Source organism: Aedes albopictus, chromosome 3 (assembly GCF_035046485.1).
Source record: "Aedes albopictus strain Foshan chromosome 3, AalbF5, whole genome shotgun sequence".
Lineage (NCBI taxonomy): Eukaryota > Metazoa > Arthropoda > Insecta > Diptera > Culicidae > Aedes > Aedes albopictus.
Window position 1 is genome coordinate 229,803,587 of NC_085138.1, and position 23,786 is coordinate 229,827,372.

The window sequence follows — 23,786 nt, forward strand, 5'->3', positions numbered from 1 at the left end:
CCAGATTGTTGAAATGACATGAAACATGCTTAAAAAATAGCAAGCAAAAATTCCATCGTCAGTGGATAGTGCCAGTAGGTCTAAAATGAAAGGGGACATGCTACACCAGCAAAATCATCCGCCAATGCTATCAAGAAAAATTTCATTTAATTTATTTGGTTCAACATCAAATTCATGATAACACTGAAACGTCAATTTGCCGCCATAATACTCGATTTGCAGCTGCAGCTCTCCAACGTCGGTCACGCTCAACACTCGCCAGATCACGCTCCACCTGGTCCGCCCATCGTGCTCCACGCCTTCTTGTACCAACCGGATGGTTAGCAAACACCAAATTTGCAGGGTTGTTGTCCATCATTCTTGCAACATGCCCTGCCCACCGTATCCGTCCAGCCACTTTCAGGATGCTGGGTTCATCGTAGAGTGCAGCGAACTTGTTGTTCATCCTTCTCCGCCACACACCGTTCTCCTGCACGCCGCCGAAGATCGTCCTTGGCACGCGTCACTCGAAAACTCCGAGTGTTTGTACGTCCTTCTAGAGCATTGTCCATGTCTCGTTTCTGTAGTGCAGCCTGATCAACTCAGGATGTTTATGGGACACGACACGCCATATTATTTAACCTATCGCTCCCTCTCTTTCACACGATTTGCCTCGCAACTTCGAAGGTATAAATGTCGATTTCTACTGCACTGACGTAGCTGAAACTTGGGTCGATCGAGAATAGCTTTCCCGGGAAGCTTACCAGACTGATAAACGCAACGATGGACGGTGTGCAGAGCAACGTAAAGATTTTATTAGCCAGTTTGTCATTATGCCAAATATTTGCCATTAAAGTCCGACATCAAAGCAGTAGAGACACAAAAGTTTCTAACCGACATAGATTCCTTCTCCAAATTTGCGCAATTATATAAAATCTCCAGCGAAAGCACTGAAGAGCTAACAGAGGTACTTGTCGAGTATATCAAAATCTTCGGATTGCCGAAAATGATTACTTGTGATCAGGCAACAGGATTTGGAAATGCTCGGTTCAAAGAATTTCTGGAGAGGCAAGGAGTCGCTCTGCACTACGCTAGTGACAGTAGACGCAATGGGATTGTGGAATGATTCCATAATACATTGCTTGAAATGTACCTAGCTAATCGTAGCAAAGCCGAAAACTTGACTCTCTACGAAGGACTGGTAATTATAACAGCGCTCTATAATGATACGAAGCATAGCGCCACTAACCTGAAGCCTCGCGAAATTGTTTTCGGAACGAACTTGGGCAGAACCCCCTTGCAGTGGTAATGATGGGCGACGCTAGGGTCAGCAGCAGTAGCCTTAGGATTCTACACAGAATAAACCTTGAAGGCATAGAGGGAGCGATCGAGCAGATTAAACTAGCAGTCGAAGATATGGTTTGGAAAGACGATATATTAGGGCCATTGATTAATTAAAAAGTAAATAAACTAACCGAAACTTACACCAAACTAAGGCCAGTAACGTCGAAACGTAGAAAGAGATGGGTAACCTTAGGTTCAGCTTGGAAATACATACATCTCCGGTAGCCCCGACGCGGAAGATTTGAGAATCATCAATAGAACCACAAATTTGTTGATAGACCAGAATAACGAACAAGTCAAAATTAACCGGTACTTTGAGAATAGATTTCATAATATGTCCACATCTTTATCAATGTTCATTTCAAATGTCTCTTACGAAATTATTGACCGAATGAGTTCAGTCAACATACTTTTTAACATAGATGAATTAATAAAACACTTGGAAACAATAGAAGAGGCCATTGCATTAGCTAGGGCAAATATCTCCAGCAGCCGTCTCAACACCGCCCAGAAGCTGCAGCTGGCCAGGATTTTTTTCTCGGATAACCACCTTGGCTTAGACTCACCCAACGATATTCTCGACATCGCAGGCGCTTATATCCTACACAATGCTCAGCAAATAATCTACGTTCTGAAGATTCCCAAGATAAAAGCCATCAACTACGAGTTATACTACATAGAGCCCATCATCAATAATGGCTCGTAAATCCACATTCAGTCAAGTTATCTCCTTAAAGGCATCAAACCATACACAGTTCAATCTTCATGCCCAAAGTTGAAGAACCTTTACATTTGTTCCAACTCCGACCTCAAACCGACAGATAAATGCCTTACGAAATTAACTAGTGGAAGCTCAGCCGATTGTCACTTTAGCTGGATCCTTCCTAATCCAAATTTCGAATTGCTCAGTATACATAGACGGAGAGGAATACGTTAATCTAGGCACCATCATACCAATCAAATCATTCTTACCAACGACCGGACTAAAGGTAAATGCCACTAAAATTATAGACGTATACCCCTAGAGTATTTACAGACTTTTCATCTCTAGCATCGAGAAACCATTAGGAAGCTGAACCTTACCACAGAGAATATCCAAGGAAGGCTTAACATCTTCAAATGGCTTTCTTTCCGATCAATCTCTACTACGACGATCATATTTAATGGAGTCCATAGGGTAAACAGGTATAATATGCCCCCCCCCCCCCCCCCTAAGCAGAAATGGCAATATATCTGAAACTGGCGCCTTATTCCATCTATTGTTCACTGCAAATCGTTGTTACTAAAGTTAGTGAAGTGTTGCATGCGAACTTTGCCTTTGGAGAGGTGGCTATGGAAGCTTTGAAACGTTTTTCGAAAACGTTCCAAAATTTGCCTTTTAAAAACAAACGGGGCAATACGCCCCATCAAAAGAAAAACGTCCAGCCCCGTGATAAAACTGTCCCAGGGGATAATTCCACCACATGCTTATCCTAGCAGGATCTTTCAACAAGTGTTTAACTGCATAAAAGTTGCAAAGTAACACAAGCGAACAGAACTAGCTTCGTTTACAATGAAGTCAGCTCACAAGAGGTAAAATATTACGCCAAAAGCCTCGATTTCAGACTTTTTGATATTTTTATTGCTTTTCTGTACCAATCCACTAACGGACCAGCGCGATGGCAATAATTCTTCAATATTTGTGATTTCTAATCGATCACACATGCGAAAAGCGCTTGAATCGCTAGAAAATGAAGAGGGGCGTTTTGCCCCGGTGGGGCGCATTATACCCCTTTACCCTACTAGAAAAATGATTTTACTTTTAATGTAGTGGTGTCATCTCTGAGAAAAACAAGCTTTGATTTTCTCCTATAGGAACGGTTTGCGCGCAGTAACCCGAGCAGGAGAATATAGCTGAAGAATACCAAAGTCAGGTATGGAAAACCGAATACCTACAACCTGAATGAGGTATTAAGTAGCCCTGCATAAGAGGTAAAATACCTGAAATAATAACTGGTGTGTGTTCTGTGCATAACACGTGAATAATGACATCAGGTATGACAATACCTAAATAATAATCGGCGATTTGTCCATACATATAGTGGTTTTTCCATAACTGAATAATGTCTCAAGCAGTCCTCAACACCAAACCAATAACTCGTTGAGGTATTATATAAATACCTACACAATACCAAAATTAGTTATTTTCAATACCAGGCTAACCGATCAATACCTCATCTTGGTATGATACTTTACTTTGGTATGCTGCAGTTATGTGTCAGTTATTCGTTCCTGCTCGGGAAGTGAATAAAGGGTTAGTAGGTCTTAGTGAGTTTTTAAAAACCGGAAGTAGTGCGAGAAATTCCTAACTCTGAAATATTGAAATAATTTGCATCACATAAAACAAAGACTAAACAGATGAAAAAAAAATACGCAAAACTGTTATCGCTCAACAGGACAATTGTGCTGGTTCGTCACGAAATGGATAAACTTCATTGCATACAAGAAAAAGTTAATCATTTATTCGAATTCCATTTCAATTTCTAATTAAAAAAACTGTGGGGTTTACTGACACAAACATTTTTTAATCATTGATTTTGGAGCTTTTCGGTTCTATGATCAAAAAGGGGTGAGAATGGGTCAATTTTCATACTCTTGAAATTTAAGGAGAATAGACGAACTTCAAATATTTTTTTCATATGTGTATGCATTACCAAAAAGACGATTAAAGTACAACTTTCATCATTTTTTAAGATTTTTAGAACCCTCCCCGCTCCGTCACGCTTTTTCGTAAACGTAATGCATGAAGTGTCACACTTTTTCAGACTCTCCCTGCCCCCTAAACGATGGACGTCATATTTGAATGGCCCCAAAGATCACATTCCAGGACTTTCGAAGGACTTTTTCAGGCAATGAAGCAAAAGTTATTGAACAATGAATGTGGAAGTATGCAATTTAGTTTTGTCTCATTCTTACCCCCAACGACGGCAGCTCTATACTTCTTAACCCCGCTTGGTTATGTTTGCGTTGTGAAATCATCCCATTACATTTTAAATTTTTCAATGAACTGAAACAATGTGATGTATTCTTGTGCAGTTCTGTGTTGGAAGAAAAAGCACCACAAAATGCTTTTATTCCTGCAAATCTCTGATGGATTTAAATTTCCTGAACACATTATATTCTTAACTGAGTGTGGGAAAACCAATCTAGCAAATACCGCAGGATACAATGCAACTCAATACATAGCTCGAGACATATACCAAAAGAATATTTTTCAGGATGGAAGCAAACGGCATCGGTAGCATCATCAACCAAACCCAGCTTCTGAACAGTCGTCTCCGAAGCGAAAGGAATGTTTATTTGATTATGGTTTAACGTTCGACTCAATTCAATTGAACCCATCTTATTGGCATAGACCAAAGTTCTCTCGAGAATAGAAGATTGAAAAAGTAGCAAACAGCCTGTGTGTGCTAGTATCCCAACCCCAACAATGAATGCATTCTCTGTGAAGGGGCAGAAGCAACCCAATCAATAGTCTATTATTATCATTTTTTCAAAAGGCGGAAAACGGATGCCGGGGGAAGTTGACCTATCCAAACAAGAAATATGGATGGATGAATCCAATTTTGTACTGATGAAATTACCCTTCAGGCATGGTATCACGCTGATTACTATGATGAACAGCACTCACGCCACGCACCCATCGGATCGGAATGGGATCCGAATCGATTGCCAGTTTTTACTGTTGCTCAGAAATTTGCTGAGCTACCGATCCAATTTATGATACAACGTTTCAGATGTTCTATGGGAATTCAAATCAGATTCTTTAAATTTAGAGACCTTGTCTTAGTAACGGTATTTTAACATAAACAAACATTGTTTGTTTAATAAATTTCTAATTGAAGAATATAAAAATTAGGAAAAATCTTGCGTCAATTCAAAAAGTACTGAGAAAATCAAGTGTAACCTTCACTCGTACCCACGATCTGTGGCGCAGTGGCCACACGTTCGCTTCATGAGCTGATGATCATGGGTTCGATCTCACTCCAATAAAAAATTGTGTTCAAATTATAACTCTAGCTTCTGGACATCAAAAACAACTGATTCATGAGGCGTTCCCATCCACATCACATCGTTGCCAATAAATATAATCGTGCTTGTTATAGCCTGAAAATGCATTGGCACATAACTCTTTGTCAGCGGCAGATTTCCACATCTCAACTTACAGCCCGCTGCCGTTGTCATTCCCATATATACATTATGCACAATAATAATACTTTATGGCCGATTAAAGTATGTAGAAGCAGGATCTAACTTTCGAAACAAGAAACAACTCACCCGACCCCCACTTCGAGCGCCACAGGCCAAAGCTTCAATCTCGACCGAGAAACGCCCGTCGTCGGTCGGATGGGCCGATAAATCCTTCCCACACGTAAGGTCATGGTTGAGGGTATGTGGTTCCGACACGAGATACGTTGGGTGGTAGGTGGGTGAATTGTGGATGTGCGTGTTTGCGATTGGTGTTGTAGGAAGTCCTTTTGGGGTTCTCTTCTCGACACCAAGGTGAAACCTTTTCCCACACTCCCTTGTATTCCATTAGCCTTCGTGTACGTTTTGGGGCGGAACATAAAGAGACTAGCTGGGGAAGCTGTTTATCTTTTAATTACAAACTCTTGATGGTAACTTAATTTAATGAGGATAATAAAAGCTTCACGTATGCTTAGCAGATTTTTCTCAATTTAGATAGGTACTTCGCAGCTTTGAGAGCAGATGGGTTCCACAATAGGTGACGTTACTGGTAATACGAGGCAAATCTTCAGGCGTACAACGGCTGAGAGGATTTATTCATGAATAATGTATTAAAATTGTTTCGATGCCTTTTCACTTAGCCCATTTAAAACAATTTTAACCCTTTTGGGGGTCAATGTGACCCAGACAGGTACACTGTACGAGCACTTCGCCGTCGTGGTGCGAAAAACCTAACATCTTAGAAGAGTTAAGAGAATGCGGAATTGCTTTGACAGGGGATGCTATTTTGGAACTGAAACCACTAATGACCCGGGGAGCTCCTGCTGTCTAACCCTCAATCTTCTGGTCTAAGCCAGAGCAGCTTCCAGGGTGCGCACCAAAAACCATTTTCCTCTCAGGTCCCAGAGCGTTGAACGAAGGGAGAACTTTCGGTAAAAACAGTTCAGCAAAGACAAAATAATTAATTACCTTTTATTACGTTTACTTGGCGGATACGGTTTAGTCAGGAAGATTGTGTACAATGATTCGATTGGCGTGGACAATCACCCAGGAATCCTCAGATGTTCGCTTCCGGTGTTCTGAAGACCACGTGGAATACCGCTTACGAATGGAATCGTATTCCATCTCAAGTTCACCCCTGAAGACTTACCGCCTGATCTACACCCAGAAGAAAGGGGGGATTACGATATTGTACAATTCACCAGAGCTGTTGTCCGGGCGAGGACCAGCGTTGATCGCAGAAGAGAGCGGCGCAGAGTTGGTCACTGCCATCGAAACGCGGAATTGGCCGCGACAAGCGTCGACGTCGTCTGCAACGAAGAGTGACGGTCTTCTTCTTCTTCTTTTTCGACGTCCTCACTGGCCTGCATCGCTTCAACTTAGTATTCTTTGAGCACTTCCTCAGTTAATAATTAAAGGGCATTCTTTGCCTGCCATTGCATGAAATTGTATAGTGTGAGGCAAGTACAATGATACACTATGCCAAGGGAGTCGAGAAAATTTTTCCGACCAGAACGGAAATCGAACCCGCCGTCTGCGGATTGGCGATCCATAACCTTAACCACTAGGCTAATTGGAGTGACGGTGGTCGTGGTGAAGAGCGGCGTTGGTCGCCGATAAGGGTGGCATCGGCCGCGATGTGGATTGGCGACGAAGGGTGTTGGCCACTGAAAGTGGTGTTCAACACGACTTGGATTTGACTTTCTTCTGGGATCACTCGAACAGTGTCTTTCGGTATTCCTCCTAGAATTCCCTCCGGATTTTCTCAAGAATTTTATCCAAGATTCCTCCAGGAGTCCCTTCTGAGACACCTCTAAAAATTCCTTCCGAGAGTACTTCGAGAGTAGATTCAGTATCAATATTTTTAGATGGAGAGAAGGACAAAAAGAATTAAGTACCTGTACATGCCATACATTACAAAAGCAATGCAAATATTAAAAATCAATCTATGCTAAGAAAACCAGTATTTTTAAATATCAATAAGTTTTACGTATTTAGCATGACCATACTGAGTGTTCTCGGTCGGTCCAGGAACTTTTCGTAAACGAAATTTCCTTGACTTCCTTGGACATAAAGTATCCTCGTACTTGCCACACGATATACACATGCAAAACGGTCATTGGCAGAGGAAGCACTCAGTTAATAACTGTGGAAGTGCTTATAAAACACTAAGCTGAGATGTAGGCTTTGTGGTGTCAGTGAGGACGTAATGGCAAAAAGAAGACCCAATGGCTTTTCGGCCTAGTGACCATTCGGCCGAATGGCCTGACACCCGTAATGATTGATGGACGTTACTTCTCCGACATTATCGACTTCAGGACCTATCTTGGCGCTAACATTAATTCTGGCCACTATTTGGTTATGGTAAAAATGCACTAAAACCTAGGCTAAAACTCTCCGTGATTAACCCTAGTAGGATGTTGGATTCAATATGACCCAGACAGGCTCGTTGAACGTGCACTACGCCATTGTGGTGTAGTGGTGGTGTGGTGTTGTAGCTTAACATCCTAGGAAACCAAAGCAGATAAAAATAAATGAATACCGTTCGGTGATTCCACCATCCATGAGCGAAAACTTTGCTGAACAAAGTTATGCCAAAAGTCTTTTCAATTTTAAGTTACAACATGTTTTGTAAGTGTGCGTCCAATTCAAACTCTTGCCCCATCTTTGGGGCAAAAGTTGGAATCTAGTGTTTGTGGAATTTCGCTAACCGTGGCACACTAGCTTGAAACTTTTGTAATAGGAATACCTAAAACCAATCAATATTTGATGTTGGAACTGAAATACACTTTAAATTTCGATCTGGATTTTACCCAAATCAGAGTTTACTACACCAAAAATTAGTAGTTTTCCGCCACATTCAGATAAAACAAAAAAAATCAACTTTTATCGAATTTTCTCACTGATTCCATCATTTTTAGAGATAATATGTACATTTTGCAGAATTTTAGGTTTTTATCTAAAGTTGCCACATGACTCGAACTCTTGCCCCACAATTCGAACTTTTGCCCCACTATGTATAAAATATGATTTCTAAATCTTTTTTGCAAAAAGTTATGCATGCTACAGCATCTTTAAAATATACCTAGTTACGCCCAAAATAAAAGACTAAATTCGATTTCATTACATTTCCAATCCATGCGTTGAAAGGACCATTGCAAATTACAATTTTTTTATCAAAAACCAACATTTTGACATAACTTTTTTAAATACACTCTGTTCCATAACTATAGATCCATCTAATATTTATATGCTATTTATTCAAAGTGCAATTGATAATTTCATGCACTACGCCATTATGATTACCCATGTGCCTTACACATACTACCATATAATTTTATTCATGCACATGTGTGTATACAGAAAAATTTAAAAAAAAACTGAAATCCCTTTGTTTCATGACTATAGATCCAATACATGTAAGTCATTCGTTGTGCCTATATCAACACGTTGTTTTAGGTTCTGTGCTCAGGTTTATTTCGGCGTTTGACGTATTGTTACATGTAAACTTCAATTTTTAATATGCCACGTGCAAAATATATATCTGAAGTTGAAATAAGAAAGATTTTGACACATCAAGACATGTGTTTAACAGTTTGTGAAATGTCTCGTCGTGTATGCAGATTTCAACGTGCCGTTGTAATTTTCTTTTAAGATGTAATTCAATACGGCAGAAAGAAAACACGAGGAAGCTGTATAATCGCACAAAACGGAATAAGGATCGCAATGAATTCGCTAAAAAGTTTGAACCGGTTAAAGAAATAACTAGGTAGCACTAGACGTCTCGCGTTTGACAATTTATAGAGTCCTGAAAGAATGTTCACACGATCAACGTGAAGAAATGGAATGAGCTCCACAACATTTGAGCCATCATAAGATTTCGTGCTCAAGATTTGATTGCTATACCATGCGTGAGATTGGAGTAAATTACGTACCACAGTTGATACCACATCTTGACATGTTGATGTTCTACAGATCATCTTGTACCGACTTTTCGAACCCTCTATGCAGAATACCCTCTTCGAATGAGTGTATTCATTTTTGTACCTCTAAATTCTGCCCTCTACAGGGCGGCATAGAGGGCAGAATTAAAAGGTACAAAACTGATTACAGTTCTTTGAAGGTGAATATCACTTTATCTCCCTGTCTTTAATCGATTCCGATGGTTTTCAATCTAGATTTTCTCTCGATTTGTCAATACACTATTTTTACAGGTTACTGTACCTGGTTTCCAAAGTGTTAATTATTCTGAGAAGGTGAAATTATATCTGTTTGGGAAAGGTTCTCCCTAGCTACAAAAGTTTAAAATTGGTTCTTCATTTCGATCTCTAAATTCTTCAACAAATTACAGTTCATTCTGCTCATCTCGATATATCGAGATAGGATGGTCCTTCAACATGCGGCGAATCAACTGTTATTCGTTCAAATGTTTATTTGATTGGCTTCTCAAGACATATTTGACACTTTGGGAGACCTTTTTGGTCGAAAAGAAGTTCAGCATGTAAAAACCGAATGGCTTTTTTCGTACTGGAGAGATTTACGAAAATAATCACGTTACTTCTCAAGGAATCTCTCGGGGGTGGCGGTATGATGGTATGGAGAGGGTTCTGTCGACTCGAATGGACGAGCATCCAGGGATGTGCCGAGCTTCTGAACCTGAAAAATATATACTATCGTTTCTTGCAGCAACGCCCTTAAACAAATTAGACAATGTTTTATCAAGATCATGAATACACTTGTTCACACGGTTCAAGCAAATATGGCTTAGTTTCGTGAAAAGCTTATTCAGATTGAAGAAAGGTCAGCTCCTTACCCTGACCAGAACCCCATTGAGAATTTGTAGGGTTGATTATAAAAGCAGTGTGTGAATAAAATAAGCCGTACGGATGTTTTCCAAATCTAAACCGTGTAGTTGTTTGAACGTGGAATACAATCCATAAAAAGTAAATTAAAAGTATCCTGGATAGGCTGGATAGGCTGTTTGAGCTTGTTAAGAACAAAAGAGAGACTACTCATTATTGATATGTTGAATGTTTTGTGTAGGTTAAATTAACTAGAATGAATTCTCGCTCGGATCTTTTTTTTGTTTGGTTTTTATTTTTGTGTATTTTAACTAATGCTAATTCTACACTACGCTCGGATCTATTGTTATGAAACAAGGGAATTTATATAAGATTATTTATCAGATTCAGAGAACACATGAAATATCGAATTATAACTTTTCTCATGTCTACTCTAAATAATGAATTAAACAGGAGAACAATATGATTCAAATTCATTCTACATATCCGAGTATCAAAAAATATTGTTTGGATCTATAGTTATGAAACATAGTGTATTGATTAATTTTCATAATTTTTGGTACAAAAGACTCTTTCCCAAAAAGCCTTCGAACAACCTTGACACCCGAAAGAAATAATTTGAATTGAGCTCAAAAACTTCAAAAGAAACTCTTGCCCCACTCGAACTTTTGCCCCAATTTACTCTAATGGTTCAGCATTCGAGATCCTAAAGTAATTGTTAAATGACGGGATATATTTTACCAGCCATGTTTACCTACACTTCCAAATCGAGTTAACTAGTTTAAGCAGTAAGGAGGCTATTTTTATCTCTAGATTATACGTGCAGTTCGAATGTGGATTCACCTCAGTGATAAAAAAGTACTTAAAACACCATAAATGGAGCACCATTATCTAGTATCAGAACATAATGGTAAATTCCATATCAATAAAATATAGACAGACATACTTCTGGAAACATGTTACGAACGTACTGCTGGTACATCTATCATATGTAGAAGCAGAGCAATCCATCAATCTCCACATCTGACGCGAAAATTATAATTGAATGTTTCTATGGAACCGAATTTAATTTGCACTGTTTAAAAAAAATACTCACCAATCTGTAACAAGACACGTAATCCAATTCTCGCTGCTGCCAATCCGTGTAAACGTTCACATGCCCACTGGTCTGATCACACTTTCCCACTCTAATTATCGAAATCTATCTAGCACTGACATCCAGTTGCCATCAATCACAAAAATAGCACTCGTTTACACTTTTGCGGAATCACACTCGCATAAAAAAAACCTCCCCACACCTGGAAGGGCGCTCTGCTGGCATCCTGCCGATTTTTAATTACACACTCATCCACCCGCTGCGGGTGGCCCCCCAACCAGGTGAGACCAAAAACAAACGTACGGTACTTCCCCCTAATTTGGGGACTCCCTTTCACTTCCCGCACACCGCTGGCTGCCGGCAATCCTTTCGTTCAAGTGTGATAATCTCCGCCAGTCACAATCACGACGAAGCGACGGCCGCTGGCTGGCTAGGCACTACTAACTGGGTACGCCGCCAGACGTGTCCTCGCCGAATTCACAGAGCACAAACAAACCCACACTCCTCCGGAAAACGACCGACTCGCGCGAACAACAACAACGACTTCCGGAAAGGAACAACGTGACCGGACAACTCGACGTGTCGACCGACAATGCGGAAGTGACAATCAGGCGAACAGGTATAAATGGTTCTCCAAAAACCCCCCCCTGTCTGGCACTGAGAGTTGGCGAGAGATCCGTTGAGGATGGGAGATAAACGAAAGAGAAAATGCTGATCCTGGCTCACAGGATACTCGGTGGTGAGAGTTTTCTCTAGGGTGAATTACACCGCACGGAAATGAATTTCTCTGTTGATGTTAACCGTAAGGATACGCATGATAAATTGATACACGCTATGTCAGAACATGATTCTCGTACAAATGGATTGCATGTTTTCTACATTTTTGTGCATAGTGTAGGACACAATGTCCTTATTGCTTTCAATTCATTACGATACTCATGTCAATTTTAAGTATATAGCACTGAGTCATCAATGGGGCACGTTCAGTGTAGTACTAGATTTGTAGTAATGAGCTGAATTTTTGTATGGTGAGAAGGTCAATTCTCCGTATCTGCAATGAAATGGTGCAAAAGGCGTGGGTATTATTATTCCTTGCCTAATTTGATGCTGTTTGAGCAAAACTTTGGATTACTATGTTGTTTATGTTGCAAGAAATGGAGAAAACAACAATACTGTTGCCCAAAGTTTTGCTCAAACATCATCAAATTAGGCAAGGAATCATAATACCCACGCTTTTTGCACCATTTCATTGCAGAAACGGAGAACCGACATTCTCACCATACAAAAATTCAGCTCATTACTTCAAATCTAGTACTTCACCGATCTGTCCTATTGTACACCACCAAATACAGTTGGGCTACAAAATGGTGAGTTGACAACCCGGAACAAGCTGGTAGTGAATCCTGGGCACTGTTGTCCTTCTGATTTCAGCTAGATTGAGGAGGCACGACTCGAGCGTCTGTTCACCAAGGAGGTGCGGCTCAAAGACCATACAGGGGATAGACAAAATGATCGGGACACACGCTAACGCCGTTCAGCACTAAAGTGCATAATTTCCAGACTACACCAAAAATGTGTAACCCTTGCACATTCACAAAATCAGCTCATGTGTCCGCAAAATCGTTAAATTCGCAAAAATTTGTGTACAGCAATCTAGCTAGGTTTACTAGTGACCTTGTGCATAGACCTAAATATTCCCACGCCTTCCGATATTAAAAGTCAATTCAACTGTGGAAGAAAAAGATGCATTTCCCCCCACACTCCCGTTAGAGCAGCTGCCTGGGTGTGTTTTTATTTCAATTTTTCAACTACAGCTACGCTCTAGGTAGGTTCTACCTACTTCGCGCGCGGCACATTGGAAGCATGAAAATCGCACCCGCTGATGGCCAGGTGCGATCGTGTTCAAACACGTGAGTCGAGCCGGTAAATCCACAATATGCTTGGTGGGTCAATGGTCGCTGGGTTTGATTGGCGGTGACCGATTCCAAGGCTCAATTGTAAACCTGTAAAGGTTTTGTTTTTGATCTAAAATTTCGTACTGGACGTTGATCAAAACAACATCCGTACGGTGTCCTGGTTTCGCGGGGTAGCGACCGCGCAGCGATGCGTTTGTTTTGTTTTCATGATCGTACATGTTGGGTCCGGTTGGTTTGGTGCAGCTCTGATTACGCTCGGTGGGCCGTCGACAGGAATGTCATGGAACGGATATCCTATCGATCGCGCTAGAATGTTGCGAAATCAAGGCGCCGTATTGGCCGCATATGGTTTTAGGCAGCCTACATTGTTTTTTTGTTTTGAAATCAAGGCGCGGTTTCAGGTAGCCTAGATTGTTTTGGTTTTGAAATCGAGGCACTGTATCTGCCGAGAATGGTTTCAGGTAGCCGTGATTGTTTTCACTTGGTTCGATTTTTGAACCCAGGTGAACCGTAAAAGGAATGTTGAAAATCGAAACCGTATTGGTGGCATAGGGGCGCCGGAATTGTTTTGTACTCGATTTTGTTTTGACTTCGAGTAAAAGAATGTGGGGTATAATTTCAACGAACATCTGCGGCCGGGGCCCGGCTAGGGGTCACTGTGCCCAAGTAAGGTACACTTCAATAACAAAGCGGGTGCTTTGTTTTGGAGAATTTGGTACCAAATTCCGATGATGAAGATGATGATGATGACGATGAGGATGATGGTGAAGATGACGATGTGACATGCCCAAGCATTGGAGACGCCCAAGTGAGGCGGGGCTAGAAGATGTAGGCCTTCGGGTAAAGATTCTCAGAAGGGTTTTTTTTGCGAACACGCCCAAGTCAGGCGTGGTTAGGAAATTAGGTTTTTTCTATCAGAACTAGGATTCTTGGTAGGGCTTGGGATACGCCCAAGACACGGCTACCCAGGTAACCACTAAGCACTGTTATAAGTCTTGTAAAGACTATTCAACAGCTTTTCAGTGCCAATAAGCCCTACACAAGTTCTCCAAGTGCTTGTAGGCTCTGAAAACCATAAGCACTGAAACAGGCCGTATAGTGGTATATAACGTTATTTTGCAGTGCTTGAAAACCCTGTGCCTATTAGTCGAATAAGACGACTGTCAGTGCTTTTGAACGGCTTGGTGTACATGACGTTTATGTTGATCAAATTAAATGTCCACCAAAAACAAAACGAAGACCAACGCCCGTAGTGGAATTCAAAGAAACAAATCAGAACTGCTATTGGCTTGCGGCAACATTAAACGACACATAAACGTTTCTATGTGATTCCCAAAGGTTTTTCTTTTTGATTGAAGTGCAATCGGCTCCATCCAAGCACATTCATGTTCGTCCACCCATTTAAAGCAAATCCTCGCTCGGTTCCCCTGGCTCCCCCATCATTACAATGATACTAATTTGCGGTACCCTAATAAATTCGTTTAAACCATGATCTTCGCTTAAACCATTAACCACCGACATTAATCAGGTCTATCCGATCTTTTGAATTTACTCCACTCTATGTGGCAATGTTTATTCTGGATGAATATTTATGATGCCTAGATTTTGATTGTTTTAAATACGGGTTTAAACCTGCGAAATCGGCTGTGTATAGCTGGAGTAGATGGGAAGCGACACGGAAGAATGAAATCGGTGCAATAGGAACCTCGAGGACATTAACTGGAATCTGGATCAAACAGCAAACAGCAAAAAAAACTGCTACGGACACCGCAAAGAAAAAAAAAGCATCAAAAAATCAGTTCTCGAAAGGAGTAGAAGAAAGAGACAACTGATAAACAAACTTTTTTTCTTTTTTTTTTGTTCCACATCTGACAGCTGTCTTTCCAGAGACCCGGTACGGGAGGTTGGTTTAGGCCGTATATCAGCCGAATAATTCGCCAAAAGTGGCATTTGAGCAGCTCTATTGAGGGATATAGCTTCAATTAGCTCTGTAAACCATGTTCTATATTCAACTAAAGAACCGATTTAATGCCTGTTTAACGGCTTATTGGTTACTTGGGTAGGCTTGGGAAGAGAAAGATGTAAAACACGATGTGGACAAGTAGGATAGGTAGAAGGTTTTGGGACTTTTTAGTATTTACATTTTTTTTAGGCTTTTGGACACGCCCAAGATGGGTTGGGCAATGTTAGGAATTTTCGTGACTTCTTCGGGAAAACGATAGTGATGGTAGGAGTTTTAGACACGCTCGAGTTGGTTCGGGTATTGCTAGTAAATTTAGGCTATAAATACTGAGGCTTTGGCTTCAATCGGGGGTCAGTTAAAAGACAGTCTGTGAGACAGGGGGCAGTTCAGAAAAGACAGTAGTTGTTAGTGGTCAGTTCAGTTCAGAAAAGACAGTAGTTGTTAAGGTTCAGTCCTTAGTCAGGAGTTGAGTTCGGTTCAGTACAGTTAAAAGACAGTCTGTGACACTGGGTGGCAGTTGTCGAGTTCAGTCTGTGGGTCAGTTGGTGTTGATGAAGAACAGTTCGTATCTGTAGTTAGAAAAAGAGTTACTGAGTTGGTGTTGATGAAGAACATGTTTATTTAGAAGTTAAGATAATGAAATAAACTGTAAAATCAGTTACAGTAGTGAAAACACGGACATTGTAAATAAATGAAAGATATCACATCCTTGTGTAGAATAGTTTAGAAGACTCCCAAAGGTAACGGGACGCTTCATATGGTGACAGCGAAAAACTGTTCGCTAATCAGAACATTGGAACGCCAAATTTCTGACGGGAAGAAGAAATCAGTGCCGAGACTAAGTGCCACGTTGAACACTAAAACAAAGTTTGAACAATTGTTAAGAGATCGTGTGAACAAAGACTAATCAGTTAAGTGGAAAGCAGTGACAACATCGCAGAGAGCGGACGAAAGGGAAAATCTGACGGAATTTTCCTATCAGCAATGCTGCTACAATCGATATCAGTTATAATTGGGTGAGTAAACAATGAAAAAAAATATGTAAATGTCAATTTTGGGCGAACCGACATCGACGACTAGAATCGATTTTGAAACGTTGGAGGAAATCAAGGACTACTTTTTTAAAGAATTTGAAAATTTAAATAAAAACAAAAATAGGCCAAGATCACAGCAAGGATTTTTTCTTAAAACAGAGTTACTAAATGATGCATTTTTTGAAATATGAAACAATCGTACAAAAATACGAAAATTTGAACGATGCCAACACTTGGAATACCTTAACTGATAATTTGGAAATCGTCAGAAGAAAGTACGAAGAGTGTTTAAAAATTTTAAGCAAAACCAAACATACGGGAAAAACTAAAAATAATCAACTTTTGGAATCAGGAAAAGTTATTAATTTACGAAGCAGACGAGTTACAGTCTGTGAAGATTCATTTACTGAAAATTTTGATATTTCTACACTTAACGTTTCCATTTCTGAAACCGATTTATATTTTGGACCAATCAGAGATCCTAATATCTTGTAATCAACTTTATATAACGCTGACTATAGCGACGAGGAATCTAAAGTCGAAATAATTAGAAGTTTACACGAGTTTAGTACTAAATTTGATTCAACCTACAAATCCTTTTGTAGCATATTGAAAACAAAAAAAAATATCGACATGTCACATCTAGACGAGTGTACGAGCTGTTTTTGAGAATGTGTAACTGTAACACATTTTTGTGTGGTCTGGAAATTATGCACTTATGAGTAGGGCTAACACAATTTATTGCTGGACGGTTTTACTGTGCAGGCAAAATTTTCACTTTTCAAAAAATGTTCAACTAGCTATAACTTTTCGAAAAGTGCATCAAATATTTGTTACTGTAAGTTCATCAACTAGTTGTCTATCAGTGGTTCAAATTTGGAAATAATCGGGCCATTCTTCAAGAAGTTACAAAGATTCTTGGAAAAGGTAAAATTATCCGATAGCCAACTTTGAGCTGTTATGTCTCCGGATTCAATGAACCGAATGCAATGAAATTTTGACCATTTATGACTGACGACTGACCATTTATGATTGACGCAGTGGCGTAGCCAGAAATTCTCTCTGGGAGGGGTTTTCAACGGTCAATGATACCTTTTTTGATTTGACACTTATATTTTGTAAACAGTAATGACCAATTGTATTCGTATTTTGAAAAGAGCGGCGCAGCCGAAAAATTTTTTCGTCGCAAAGCGCTTTATACTGAAAATTTGTTCTACACATTTTGGCTCTGGGGGGGGGGGGGGTTTTAACCCTAAAACCCCCCCCGTGGCTACGCCACTGGATTGACGTCTTTAGCAAAACTGTAGCATTTTTAATTCTAATAACTTTGCTGAAGACGTGAATGTTGTAGTTATCACACCAATGGAGATAGAGGCCTGTGTTTGAAAGTTAGTCCCAAAAATACGTTTTTTTTTCAAGCAAAACATATATTTGTTAAATTTTTAGAATCACACAATGTTCAGCATAGATGTGTGTATCAGTAAAACACGCAGCTTTGGCGAGGACATCAAAGCTGTAAGAATTCAATGAGACGAGTTTTCGACAAAATTATGATTTTTTTCAATCGACTTTTCGGGATGAATATCTTTCTTAGGGACAAAAAGGTACAGATGAGGATATCCTTATCAGAAAGTACATCTTAAGAGCTGCTAGATAAGGTTTAGTTTGTCCGTCCACGATCGTTTGCTGAGGAGATATTACCATAATAATAAGTGTCTATACTACGATTTAAGGCTCAAATGAGAATCGCATATTATCCAAAACTGAAAAAGTAGTTTCCGAATGCATAGCAGTCAGACAGACAGACAGACAGACAGAAATTCATTTATATATATATATATATATATATATATATATATATATATATATATATATATATATATATATATATATATATATATATATATATATATATATATATATATATATATATATATATATAGCCGTATATAGGGTATGTGTACCATCAGTAATCTCACGCTCCCATATTCATCCTATTTGAAAACAAGCGATTACGGAACCGATTGATTCCGTTCTTTTTGTTTACATGGGTGCTCACTTCTAACATAAAATACAAAAATTAGAAACAAAACAAACATCGCTTCAATCCTTTGTTTTTCGTAGGATGAAAATGGGAGCCACATGCTTAAGAAGGAAACCAATACCCTAGATTTGCCATTCTCATTTAAGCCTTAACTGCATTCAAATCTACTTTGACATATGCCGTTTTTCTTTTTTAACCTGGGTTGGAACTGGATTGGAGGAAAATGTGTAAACAAACAACGTCACACAAACTTTAGTACAAGCGAAACCGAAGTCGGGTTGGGATTGAAAATGTGATCTCATCCAGTTTCAACCCAGGTAGGAACTACATAGTTTCACTAAAAAGCATACCGAACAACCGAGTGTTGTTGTCCAGCGCTGCCTGGCCTGGAATTTATTCGATCGCTGTCAACTTTTTTTTCCGCAGCTTGGTTTGTTTGGTTTGAGTGGGTGGTTAGGAGGGTAATTCGAGTGAGAGATAACATTATTGTTATGATCTCTAGGGAGCTTCACCTTAATGCACACTCTCGTAAGCTCTTCCTTTTGTTTTTTTTTTCTAGACTTTCTATATTTATCTGAAACATCTTCTTACATCTACATACGGTTTACTTGATTCGTTTTGTTTATTCCTATGCTTGTTCCTCTTCCGTTCTTTTTTGTTTCGGTGTTGCTGTTCCGTGGCACGGCGCCAAATGCCCTGGACGCGCTCGCCGTTCCGCAGGTGCTCGAACGCAGGGGGATGACGAAGGGCCAGAATCATCAACCCAGCATTCGATTCAACATGGCGTCCAATGTTTTTGTTTTGATTGCTTAATTCATGGAAAAAAAAATGCGCTGGAAACATCGACACTGCTTCGCTGCTACATATATTATGTTTTCAGTTCAAAACCGAATTAGCGACATTTTTTCTTTGACTTCCGCTGCTTTTGCCTTGCGTTAAACACAATGTCGGAAGTGGGGCGCTGTATTGTACACCTGGTGCTCTATTCAGCGCCCCACTTCCGACATTGTGTTTAACGCAAGGCAAAAGCAGCGGAAGTCAAAGAAAAAATGTCGCTAATTCGGTTTTGAACTGGAAACATAATAATATCGTGCAAAGTGATAAAGAAAGAGAAACAATCATCAAAAACAACGATTTCGTTTGAAATGTGTAATTCCCGAAATAAGCACTTGCAACACACGAGCCACACACCCGAAAATCAGGAACAAGTTAGGGTAAACCGACCTGAAAGTGGTACCAAAACGCGCCGTACCAAAAACGATGATGGGTGAAGCGGCGATGTACCGAGTTTGACAGCTGTGTCACCCTACTGCTCGAACGTTAATGTGGTCCCAACTCTCAGTTGATTTCCTGCACTCGCTGTTCTGTCATTCGCTGTGCTCACCTCTCGTAGTATGTATCTCAAAATTTGTTGAAAAACGCAACTCCGTAACGCTCTGCCTCTCCGGATGTCTTCTTCATCCTGTCCACAACGTCTACCTGATCCGCGATGACCACATTTTCAATCGGCCCCTTGGTTCGTGGAGGCTTGGGTTTGGCTTTGTATTCTTCTGCTTCCATGTCCGTGTACGTATTCGGTAAAGCTGGAAACTCTTTGTTGTTTGTCAGTGTGTCGTAGCGATTTTGGGTCAGGACGCAGTTTTGCTATTTGGCCTCTATGTAGGTGAGGGTGGTACGTGCCATATTTGTTTGTTGAGACGCAAAACCGGTCGGTTGAGGCATGGACGGACTGTGTTGAAGTATCTAAATAAAATTAAAAACCCAAATTAATCCACCTAGTGGTGATAGCGCCTTTCTCGTCGAATATGTACTCTAAGATATTTCCGTCGCCATAAGCCGAAGTGTTCCTGAATCCTGAAAATACTCTAGAACGGAACAAATATCATTTTCTTTCTTTGTCACAGTGCTCGTTCGTCAATGAGGGGATGGAGTTGATAAATAATAAATGTATTGAATGAAAAAAATACTCAAATAATGAGGCAAAACCGCTTAACTCATCGGGTTTGGTAAGAAATTATCCTTAAAATTTAAAAATTTATTGGTTTATTCATTTGTGCCCTTCCTCAAAATGTTGAATTCCGATCCAAAATTTCCAAGGGGGGACCCCTCTTGGCTTAAGAGAAAATCGAAATTTGTGACAGCCTTGTTCAGAAAAGCAAGAACCTTATCAAAGCCATAATCGAATTTGGAAACTTATTGATGGCTCATATTCCTATGTTATGTATTATTTTAAACGTATAAGCAGAGCTGAAAAATACTAAACCTCTCAGTTGACTGCTTGATCACCTTTACTAGAACTGGATGCCGAACATTAAGACATTTCAGCATTTTTTTTCTGCACAGTTTAGCCTTTATTTTATTATCATTGGTTATGTTGCCGTTCTACGCATTTTCTTTATCTGTATTAACGAGATGTTTAGCCCTAGGCTAGTTAATCTCGGGACCCACGCTTTACTTCCCTTCCGAAGGAAGAACTCACATTTTGCGAGTTTGTCGGGAGTGGGATTCGATCCCAGGTCCTCGGCGTGATAGTCTAACCCGCCCACCAGGTCCGCTCCACTCGTTCTACGCATGATTATCCCATGTTATATGGGATTCCCATATAACATGGGACAATTGAGCGTGGAACGGCAGTATAAGATTGATGTAAAATTTGACAAAAAAGTGCAAGCAAGTAAAATTTCCCATAATAAAACCCATTCAAATTTCAACCGTGTTACAGAGCGCGATGGCTCAACCAGTTGCATCAAAATTGTGCGCAGTAATTTAAGTGCTATAAAATTAAAATTTTCCCATACAACGTTGATTCATCCTACTGTATAAATACGCCTCAGGAAAATGGTGGGCTTTGACATGATCGCTTAAATTTTTATCAAGATTTTGTTCTTTCACGCACATGCATCGCTTGCATCGATTTTGTTTTGTTGTAATTTCAGCGATGGATCTAATCCTGATTCTGTAACACTTCCGGTAATCTTAGCTGTGGTCAGAGCTTGGGTCAAAGACTGTTTTCCTGCTGCCCGTTTATCTGGTTATCGAACAATTTTGACGTTTTGATATTTCGCATGCATGGGTTTGGTTCACTTTTTTAAACTGTCCACTTCCGGCGAGACATCTGGAAACGGTTCCGGAACACAACCGGTTCAGATACTTCTTACTGCTTACCGTTTATCTGGTTATCGAAAAATCCGCTCTTTGATGTGTCGCATGCCTGGATTCGGTTCACTTTTTAATTGGCCACTTCCGACGGGAAACCTGGAACCGGTTCCGGAACACAACCGGTTCAGATATGGGCTGAAACTATTTCACTGCCTACCGTTCATTTGGTTATCGAAAAGCCGCTCTTTGATGTGTCGCAAGCATGGGTTTGGTTCACTTTTTTAGTTGGCCGCTTCCGGCGGGATACCTGGAGCCGGTTCTGAAACACTACCGGTTCAAATATAGTCTGAAACTACTTTCCTGCTTATCGTTCATCAGGTTATCGCAAAAGCCGCAATTCGATGTGTCGCATGCCTGGGTTTGTTTTCTTTTAATTGGCAACTTCCAGCGGAACACCTGGAACCGGTTCCGGAACACAACCGGTTCAGATATGGTCTGAAACTTTTTTCCTGCTTACCGTTCATCTGGTTATCGAAAAAGCCGCTCTTTGATGTGTCGCATGCATGGTTTTGGTTCACTTTTTTAATTGGCCACTTCCGGTGGCAAACCTGGAACCGGTTCCGGAACACAACCGGTTCAGATATGGTCTGAAACTATTCTCCTGCTTACCGTTCATCAGGTTATCGAAAAAGCCGTTGTTTGATGTGTCGCATGCATGGGTTTGGTTCACTTCTTTATTTGACCACCTCCGGAGGGACACCTGGAACCGGTTCTGGAACACTATCGGTTCAAATATAGTATGAAACTACTTTCCTGCTCACCATTCAATTGGTTATCGAAAATGCCGCTACTTGACGTGTCGCATGCATGGGTTATGTTCACTTTTATATTTGGCCACTTCCGGCGGGACACCCGGAACCGGTTCCGAAACACTACCGGCTCAGATATAGTCTGAGACCATTTTCCTACTTCCCGTTCATCAGATAATCGAAAATGCAGTGGTTTGATGGGTCGCATGCATGGGTTTGTTGCATTTTCATATCTGGCCCCTTCCTGGGGTACCGGTCCGGAACACCTAAATGGCCATAACTCCGGAACGGCTGGACCGATCTGAACCATTTTCAATAGGAAACAATAGGGCAATATACCGCGTCGAATGAACCATCGGTCGTTGAAATCGGTTCATATTTACTATCTAAAAATGAGGTGACCTTTTTGTACACATACACACACACACACACACATACATACACACACACACACATACATACACACAGACATCATCTCAACTCGTCGAGCTGAGTCGATTGGTATATAACACTTGACCCCTCCGGGGGCTCTATCAAATTTTCGTTTTTGGAGTGAACATATAGCCTTTCGGTACACCTTGGTGTACGAGAAAGGCAAAAAAAAAATAATCGTGATGTTGGAACTGAACTCGCTTCTTCGTATCGATGTGGTCGATTGATGCTTTGGATGTGACACGTGATGGTGATACTTTCTCGAATTTCATCCATCTCCATGTCGACCCGGACACCGGCCACACCGGAAAAGGACATGTAGCTTCGTAGGGCGTTAGCTCTATTGTAGCGCTCCTTCAACGTTGGGTCTTTCTGCAGCTGGTTTGCCGCCTGGCAGTTTGCATGAAAACGATCCGTTCGAACCTTTCTAGCACCCGGTTATTCTCAACGTTTTATATCGTATCCGACTTCGTCATCAGTTGAACAAATGATAGTTTGTTGATGCCGCTGAAAACATCCCTGTCATCTAGCAGTTGTACGGTAGGGAGCTGTCTGAGTTCGGCTTCTCATACTCGTACACTTTGTACGCCTTTCTACCGATCGGCGGCTTCTACCGACTTCTTCCACGAGCAGAATCAAATGGTAGTTTTATGAGGGACGAGTGGAAATAAAAATTCACCACAAAAATGTAAAATTTTTACACTCACTTCACCAAAGCACTAAGAAGATGATACTAATTGATGATACTGATGTACTAAAGTAGGTTGGGAGCCCCTGTCCCATATAAAATCAATGGAGCAGTGGTTGTCAACATACTTTTCTCAGGGTCGTTTTGTGTGTTTCTCCCGAACAATCTTTCCGTGTATATTTGGTGGCAAGGCGGACAAATACAATTCAAATTTTGGTTTTACATTTATTATTCGTAGTTTTAATGTAGGTTTTTATTGAAAACTTCTAGGCTCCAATGGCACTTCCTACACACTGTAACGGAACTAGGAGGGACTACCGCGGTCAGTATGGTGACGGACTAACTCGCAAACC

At 40.5% G+C, this 23,786-nt stretch overlaps 2 protein-coding genes across 11 annotated transcripts in view; both read right to left on the minus strand.

Annotated features, from left to right (window-relative positions):
* The window catches only part of LOC109405215 (uncharacterized), a 214,918-nt gene extending 202,865 nt beyond the window's left edge, over positions 1-12,053 (minus strand). Inside the window, exon 1 of the mRNA XM_029868341.2 lies at positions 11,449-12,053. The gene's annotated coding sequence lies outside the window, so the exon portion shown is untranslated. The remainder of the gene's footprint in view (positions 1-11,448) is intronic.
* Positions 1-23,786, minus strand: part of LOC109400336 (somatomedin-B and thrombospondin type-1 domain-containing protein) — a 541,334-nt gene that overhangs the window by 471,372 nt on the left and 46,176 nt on the right. The gene's annotated exons all lie outside the window — the stretch shown is intronic.